The 9,414-nt window shown below is 40.4% G+C and overlaps 1 pseudogene; it reads right to left on the reverse strand.

Moving 5' to 3' along the window:
- Positions 1-576: 576 nt before the first annotated feature.
- On the reverse strand, positions 577-5,293 carry LOC124971499 (AP-3 complex subunit sigma-1-like; annotated as a pseudogene).
- Positions 5,294-9,414: the final 4,121 nt, after the last annotated feature.

The following is a 9,414-nucleotide window of genomic DNA, read 5'->3' on the forward strand; positions in this document are numbered from 1 at the left end:
TGTTTTCATGTTACTAATTAATGTCATTTTCTTTCAACATGAAGAATACTCCCTTTAGTATTTCTTCTAAGGCAGTTCATGCGTTGATGAACTCCCTCAGCATTTGTTTGTGGATGTTTTTATTTCTCCTTCATTTCCCAATGTGAGCTTTGCTGGCTATAGTATTTGTGGTTGCTGGTTGTAGTCCTTCAGCTCCTAAAATATGTCCTTCCATATTCTTTTAACAAGTTTTCTGCTGAGAAATCCACTGATAGCTAAATTGGAGCTCCCTTGCATTGGATATGTTTCGTTTTGGTTTTGTTCGGGTTTTTTTGTTTGTTTGTTTGTTTGTTTTGTGTGTGTGTGTGTGTGTGTGTGTGTGTGTTTTGTGTTGTTGTTCTTGTTGGTACTGGGAATTGAACCCAGGGGTACTTTACTGCTGAGATACATCTTCAGCCCTTCTTTTTTTTATTTTGATACAGAGTCTCACTAAGTTACTGAGGCTATCTACAACATTGACCTTCCATACTGAATTTACACAATTTCTATACAGTACTTTGACTTAAATCCAAGAGCAAAAGTTAAGACTCTCCTCCTCTATTTTTGGTAAACAACTGCATGGTAAACTTAGACAACTTTCCCCCCTGGATTTTACCTAAGAGTAGCCTTTTTAATATTTTATTTAAAGGAGGGCATGTTTGGCACTTTTATACTGATGTGACCAATGTTAATATTTCTTGGGATTTCCGGAAGATTCATATTCTAGCCCCTGATATAACAAGGGCTAGAACTCCTGATAAGCCAGCTTCAGATTTCTTCAGTTTGTTTTGGTCATCGATTTGTGCAACAATCTCATTCATGTTGGTCTCCAACACCATTTCTGCAAGAATATTGATAACAATATCTTTATGGAAAATTAAATCCAGTTCACAGATATTTTCAAAACATTTATCTAAGGTTTCCATGAATAATTGAATTAGATCTAAAATGCCAAGTTTACATTCTGAGGAATACACACACGAGACAAAATACAGCATCAAGTAATGTCTACATAGTGGTGTGTTGTTTGATCCTCCAACTAATAATCTTCCTTCTGAGAAATGACATTTTCATCTATCTCTCTTAGATACCAAAAGGAATGTCTCCCTGATGATTTGCTGTTGTGTATCTTCACTGTAGGACTGGTAGAATTTGGAGAGCCACGGGCTCCTGTGGTTGTTGAAGATGAGGATCAACTTGATTATGGCTGGCCTGAGCCAAATCTGGTGGACACTAGGGACCAGGGCGCAGGTGGGTGCTGGAGCCTCACCTTGGGATCTTGCCAGAGATCATTCCCCACCCGCTCCCTCCTCCGGAGCTGTTAAACAGATAACAATCTGGATCAAAAAGAGCTAGAAGCATCATACAAAATATTTTCCTAATTTCAAAACCTGCAACAAAGTTATAGTAATCAAAATATATTATAAAAACAGATGCACATACCAATGGAACACAGTTGAGGTGGCAGAAACAATTGATACCTTTATGGTCAACAAATTTTCCACAAAGGTGCCAAGAACACATAATGTGGAAGTGGACAACACATGGTGCTGGGTGTAAGGGATCCCACGGAAACTACGCCGGACACGGGAAATCACATAAGGGAGTTTATTAAGCAAATAGAGTGTCTCCCTGCAGGGTAAGAGAGAAAATGAGAGGAAAAGAAAGAGAATGAGAGAGTGTGAAAGCCAGGAGGATAGAGAAAGTGAGTAGGAAAGAGAGATAGATGAGGAAAGATGGCGGGGTAGCTATAGTAAAGCTGTTGAATTCCGCCGGGCTAACTGGGCCAATATTGGAGAAGGACACTTGCAAGCTGACTGATGAAGCAATAGCTAGCTAGGATGTTCACAGATTGACAAGTGGTTGGGAGGCAGGGAAAATGGCTGCAACAGAAAGGGTGAGGAGAGCAGCTTTATACATTACATTCCCCCATTTCTGTTTTTATAAGAAAATCTTTTGTTCTCCAGTTCTTTCCAAAGCCTTCTCTCTCCTTCCCACCTAAGTGACTGAGGCTGGTTTTGCAGGTGAGATGTAAAAAGTCCATTCTCCTTCCAGACTTCCAAAGGCAGATGGTTTTCATGGATTTCATTTCCCCAATTTGATGGATCCCGTATTTCTACACTAACTGCCTGTCCCCAATTCTGGCTTCATTCGCCCCTCTAATTTTAGGAACTCTTTTACTGCTGTAGGGAAAGGGGGGCGATGACCACTCTGGCTTCTTCAAGCTGGAAGTGGGCAGCGTGGAGCAAGCAGTTTGGAGTTCCCTTTTTAGAAATCGGGTTAGTCAAGGGATCCATGGTAGAAGTCCAGTTGGGGAAGAGCAGGTTGTAAAGGCATCTGGGGATGGGTGCTTCTATGAGAGAAGAACAAACAGACATGAGTACTGAAATGAGATCGATTAATTAGATGTCTCTAACAAACACATCTGAGAAATCCCATACATGTCAATTCTAATTCACTCATCTTATTGTAAAAAAAAAAACCCAAGATATCAGACAAGTGTACCAACAGTATTTGCCGACTCTTTCCTGTTGAAGAAAAGTCCTAGAAAAATTGATGTTAGACATTTTATAAACATCAACATTTAATGAGTTTGACCACCTAGAGACTTGTGAGTTAATTTTAAAGACATTTTGCTTCTATTAGTTTACCCAATTTAAATTGAACCTCTTTAAATCACGTGAATTAAAAGTATTTGGATCCATTTTTTAAACTTTAATTTTATATATGTTTATATTTAACACAAAAGCAAAGGCCTTGTAATGTTTATCTCCATCGCAATGTAACAGATGTTCAAAAATAACTCTAGAGTTGGATAAAAAGAACTGATCAAAAATCATTAACCTATGTATGTAGGATCAAAATTGTGAGCTCAAAAATATAGCATTTAAGAAAAACAAAAGTCCTAGAAGAAAAATGATAATGGTCATTAATTATAGCATGAGAAAATGAGAAAGAGAGAAGAGGTGAAAGGGAGAAAAAGTATTCTGAGTTACAGCCCAGGAGAAATTTAAAATGGACACTTTTTTCCTTGGGTTTGAGACTGGTCTCTCACTGAGCATTTTGGCTTCCTCCATTTACATTCCAATGTAAGCCTTGACGCAGATCTGAAAGCAGCTAACAGGTCATACTTCTTACTGGGACATGCCACTGATGGTTGGGCTTGTTACTCCCTCCACACTGGCGTATGTGGGACCTCGTGGGAGGGGGACTAGGTGGGCTGGGCCGGGGAGTGGAAGCAGATGGAGAAGCAGGGGAAGATGGAGAAGCAGGGTCTGGAGGCACCCGAGCCTGCAGGAAGAGCCAAGAAGCAAGAAAGAAGAGACTTAAAGATAAGGAATCCCTTTTCATCTGCCCGCTCGTTCATGGAAGCTGTGTGCCATTACACAAATGAATTTTGATGGCCGGGGGTCGGGTGAAGGGTTCCCAGGGTTGAATCTGCCAGATTGGAGGACCCAGATCCCATGGTGGGGACTGATACAGCCGAGTCTGTGCCCCGGCGTCCCGAGGCCACAGAGTAGTCGACTGGAGAGGAGAAGGCAGCACATAGATGGTGTCATCACACAAACATCCATGTGGGGCCAGGCAAAAGCCGAGAAGGGTTGAGGACCTGATATCAGGGTTTTCGATTACAAATGCAAGTACGAGATCAGCCTCAACCCTGAAAGAGAAATCCCACCATAAAATCAGGAATCCACCCGGCAGATAACAGACTATAGGGGCCAGTCGTAACTATAAAAGTTGTGGCTGGGGGTACCCCCACCCCTCAGCCGCCTCAAGGATATAAATCGGCCTAGGGTAACCGGCCTAGAGGACTCACCAATCTGAAGTCCGCTGATGGATGCAGAGCAGAGCGTCTGGGCAGAATGGAATGTGGGGCTGTGACGGGGGGGGGGGGGGGGCACTGGGGCGTCAGATGGGGTTCCACTCGCTTAAGATACAGTGGAAGATCCCATCCTGAGTCACGGCACCAATGTAAGGGATCCCAGAAAAACCACGCCAGACACGGGAAATCACATAAGGGAGTTTATTAAGCAATCAGAGTGTCTCCCTGCAGGGTAAGAGAGAAAATGAGAGGAAAAGAAAGGGAACGAGAAAGGGCGTGCGCTAGAGAGAGTGTGAAAGCCAGGAGGATAGAGAAAGTGAGTAGGAAAGAGAGATAGATGAGGAAAGATGGTGGGGTAGCTATAGTAAAGCTGTTGAATTCTGCCGGGCTAACAGGGGACCAATAACAGAGAAGGATACTTGCAAGCCGACTGATGAACCAATAGCTAGCCAGGATGTTCACAGATTGACAAGTGGTTGGGAGGTGGGGAAAATGACTGCAGTGGAAAGGGTGGGGGAGCAGTTTTATACATTACACTGGGACTTCTGAACATTCAAAGGAATGAAATTAGACTCTTATCTTGAACATACACAAAAATAAGTTCATAATAGATTAAACACCATGCTTGCATAATAATATTAATACAATATTATGTATTATATATTGCAGCTCATTGGGGAGGGAAAGAAGAAGAAACTGCATACCAAAGGAGACAACCAAGGCTGAGAGGAAATGCAGAATGTAGTCCAGAAAACTGGGGGAGAGGCAGCAGGATGCTACATCAAGCTTCCAATGGATCCATTTGGGTGGTGCAGTGGCAGCTAGCCCAAAGGGCCTATTTTGGCTGTGACATCCACCCCAGGCTTTAATGGCCCATGTACCCAGGCTAGTGCAAGATCTAAAATGACCGTGTCAGCGAAATTCTTTTTTTTTTTTTTTTTGTTTTACAGGGGAGAGGCAGGTGGTGGGCACTAGGGATTGAATCCAGGGGTCGTTAAACCCTGAGTCACATCCCCAGCTCTTTTAAATATTTTTTTTGGAGACAGGGTCTCACCAAGTTGCCTAGGGCCTCGCTAAGTTGCTGAGGTCAGCTTTGAACTTGCCATCCTTCTGCGCCACTGGGATTATAGGTGTTTGCTACCATGTCAGGTGTGTGGGCATAATTCTGTGCTTACTGGGATTGGCAAAACCAGTAAAGGAAGAATTTACTGATGAAAATTCAAGAACTCCCCAGATGATGAGTTATGGTGAGTACAGAGCAAAATTGGCTCTTATGGAGGCCACACACTTCAGGTGGTCTGTGTGGGGAAGAACCTGCTTGCATTCCATGTTTCTCTCCCCTCTCTTCAGAACATCAGAGAATATTTCTGACTGTGCGATCATCTTACCTGTACTGTCTGCGTAGTTTTCTCGTTTTTCCTTGTCTAAAAGCGTTTTTATAGACACCATGGCGCTCATTCCCTTAATACATAACCCAAAAAAGGACCTCAGAGAATATAATGCTTTTTACGGAGGCAAGGGGAGTACTGGACTTGAACCCAGGGGTGCTTTACCACTGAGCCACATCCCAAGTTCTTTTTACTTTTGTGAGATAAGGTTTTGCTAAATTACTGAGACTGGCTTTGAACTTGACATCGTGTCTCCTCCCTGAGCCTTATGAGTCACAGGGATTGCAGTTATGTGTCACCACTCCCAGTTTAATATTTGTTCTTGAAGCATCTCAGAGTTATGTGGGAAGTGTTTATGTGTATAGGTACTCTTTGGGAAACTTGTGGATTGCTGGCTTGGTGAGTAAGCTAAATCTTCTGGGTACAAATCTTGGTGAAAATAAATTTATGTTTAGCATAACTTGCTTACTATTTGAGAAATATGGTAAAAAATGACATTATTTTGTTGTTGAATGCTTATGTGGCTAAAAGAAATTTCAGTTAAGAAGTGTTCATATCTCACTTATACACAAGAATTCTTGTGCAGGTTTGTTCTGGTGACAAATGAAACAACCTGTGTGCATCTGTAAATTGGAGAACATTTGAATAAGTTGTGATACATTTATATTACGTAATATTTTGACTCTTTTGACATAGAGGATGCTCTGATGGATTTTTATATTATTCCCAGACACAGGAACTCTGACTCGGCCATGGTAGAAACAAATCCAACACATGAGACAGGTTGGGGATGTGTCTCAGTGACTTGGCAGGCCCTAGGTTCCCGTCCCTAGCACCACACACACAAAAGTGAGTGGGAGAAGCTGCTCAGGTCAGAGCATGGGAGTGTCAGGCTGCCTTCCCCAACAAAGGAAGAGAGTTATTATTTTAATTTTACTTTTTGTGTGAAAGTGTTGTTTGTAAAGGAAAGGGCTAAAGTTTACAGGAATGTTAATACAAAATTAACATGCTAGTAGTCAGTATAATTTCAAACTGCAAAATGTTAAAATGTTTTAGTCTTTATGTAGAGTTTAAGTATTCTGCCTTCTCCTAAAGATTGAAAATTTAAAATCATGAGAATTCTAACCAGATGTCTACAGGGCTGTCCTACTAACAAACTCCTGTCCTGTACCTGATATCCAAAATGTTTTGCTCACACCTATTTAATTTAATTACAGTAATAGAAGAAAAAGCTGATATGTCTAGGTCATTCCACTTCCTTCAGGTGCCTCCAAGGCAACTGAAATTCATAGGTTTGTTTTATACAGTTTTGTACAAGTGCAGGAACAAAACACTTTGGAAATGAGTTTGGATCCAAAGTAGGGTTTTTGAAAAATAGATTTTTTCTCCCACTCCTCAATTTCAAGCACGTTATAAAACATTCAGTGTTTTCCTGAGATTTGTTCTACTGCCAGCTGTTCATTTTCCACTAAAAGTTGAATCTAGATTATACTACTTTAGCTAAATTGCTGAGGCTGACTATAAATATGCCATTGTCCTGCCTCAGCCTCCCAAATTCCTGGGATTACAGGTGCATACCACCACGCCCCAGCCCACCTATATTCTCTTAACAACTATAGTGCATGGATAGGCAGAGTGTTAACACTTAGCTCCAGATGAAGCCGACCATGACTTCCTCCTAAAGTGCCCTCGTCTAGTCGGACAAGAAAAATACACAGTCGAAATGTACCTAAAGACAATCAACATTCTTGTAAACTTTAACCCTTTTCCTTTATAAACAACACTTTCACATAAAAAATAAATAAAATAAAAATAACAACTCTCTCCCTTTGTTGGGGAAGGCAGCCTGTAGAATTGATGTTATTTCTTCCTTGATTGCTTAGTGGAATTTACCAGGGAAAGAAACCATCTACATTTGGAGTTTTCATCTTTGGGAAGTTTGTAATATCAGTTCAATCTATTTACTGGAAATCGGGCTTGTTCAATCTATTTACTAGAAATAGGGCTTTACTTTTTTATTCATTGAAATTTATTTTATAGACCAGAGCATGATCTTTGTGACTGTTACATACATAACAGAGTAAAACATATATTGTTATTAGTTAGGTTGTTCTATAATTATATCAAGCTGTTAATAATGTTGCTCAGACCTTCCCTATCTTTTTTTATAACTTTATTTTATTTAGCTTTGGATGTGGTAATGAGGATCAAACCCAGTGCCTCACACGTGCTTTGCAAGCGCTCCACCACTGAGCCAAAATCTCAGCCCATATCTTTAATTTTGTTTCTATTATTAATTCCACAGATAGCAGTATTGACATCTCATACTAATTTTGGATTCACCTACTTCATTCAATTCTATGATTTCACTGTCCTATGCACTTAGGAATATTATGTCTTCTGGGGAAATCACCCCTTTCTTTTTGTAAACTTCCTTTTACCCTTTAATAATCTTTCTTGTTCTGATATCTACTTTGTTTCACATTAATATAGATTTTCAATTGTTTTTTTTGGTCAGTGTTTCTCCATTCCTGTACTTTTAATCTTTGAATAGCTTTCATAACATGCATGTGTGTATGTGTGTTTTTCACCCTAAGTTGGGTTACGGTTAGGGTTAGAGTTAGGGTTAGGATTAGGTTTAGGTTTAGGTTTAGGTTGGCGGGGTTCGTAAGTTGATGGGTGTTTGGGTTTTTAGGTTGGACAGATAGGTTGGCTTGTGTTTTATCCTACATGAAGATGTTCATCTTTTATTGGTGGTGTTTAGACCAATACAATTTTAAAATGTATCTTTATTCAGATAAAACATACATGGTATATAATATACCCATTTAAATTATACAATGTTATTTTTCTGTTTTGATAAATTTAATGAATTCTGCAACCAATATCACAATCCAGTTTCCTAGTGCACATAAAAGCTATGTTTACACTCCATTAAGTGAGCAGTAGGATTATGTCTAAGGAAATTAAGTACATGCTTTACTTAAAAATACTTTAATACTGGCTGGGTGCAGTGGTGCATGCCTATAATTCCAGTGGCTCAGTACGCTGAGGCCGGAGGATCAAGAGTTCAAAGCCAGGCTCAGCAACAACGAGGTGCTAAGCAACTCAGTGAGACCCTGTCTCTAAATGAAATACAAAAAAGGGTGGGGATGTGACTCAGTGGTTGAGTGCCCCACCGAGTTAGATACCTGGTCCTCCTCCCCTCCTCAAAAAAAAAGCAACAAAAAACTTTAATATTAACAAGTGCTTATGATCATGAGCAATCAACATGTCATAATCTTTTTGCTGTTGGATGATCTTGCTAAGATGCCTATGGCTGCTAACTGATCAGGGCGGTGACTGGGGCAATTTCTTAAAATAAGACAACAGTGGGCTGGAGTTGTGGCTCAGTAGTAGAGTGCTTACCTAGCATGTGTGAGCCACTGGGCTCGATTCTCAGCACCACATATAAATAAATGATTAAAATAAAATAAAAGTCCGGGCTGGGGAGATATCTCAGTTGGTAGAGTGCTTGCCTTGCAAGCACAAGGCCGTGGGTTTGAGCCTCAGCACCGCAAAAAAAAAAAAAAAAAGCAAAATAAAAGTCCATCAACATCTAAAAACTACATTAAAAATAGTAACCACCTCTATAAAAATAATAAGACAACGGTGAGTTTGCCGCATCAATTGACTACCCTTCCTTTCATGAATGATTTTTTTGTAGCATGCAATGTTGTCTGATAAAATTTTACCCACAAGTAGAACTTCTTTCTCAAGCTAAGTTGGTCCTTTCAAACCCTACTCCTGCTTTATCAACTAAGCTTAGGTAATATTCTAAATTCTTTATCATTTAAACAACATTCACAACATCTTTCACCAGGAATAGACTCCAACTCATAAGAAATCAAATACCTCATCGTGTGTGTGTGTGTGTGTGTGTGTGTGTGTGTGTGTGTGTGTGTGTGGTGCTGGGAATCGAACCCATGGCCTAGTGCTTGCCTTGCCACCCGAACTATCTCCCCAGCCCAAAAACCTCGTCTTTCAAAGTAGCTCCTCATCTGTTAAAGTTCTGTAATGAGATCACAGTCATATTATCAAGATTCTTTTCTCATTCTAGTTTTCTTACTATTTTCACCACATTTGCGGTTACTTCCTCCACTGAAATTTTGAACCACCTTCAAAGTCATCCATCAGGGTTGG

Source organism: Sciurus carolinensis, chromosome X (assembly GCF_902686445.1).
Source record: "Sciurus carolinensis chromosome X, mSciCar1.2, whole genome shotgun sequence".
Lineage (NCBI taxonomy): Eukaryota > Metazoa > Chordata > Mammalia > Rodentia > Sciuridae > Sciurus > Sciurus carolinensis.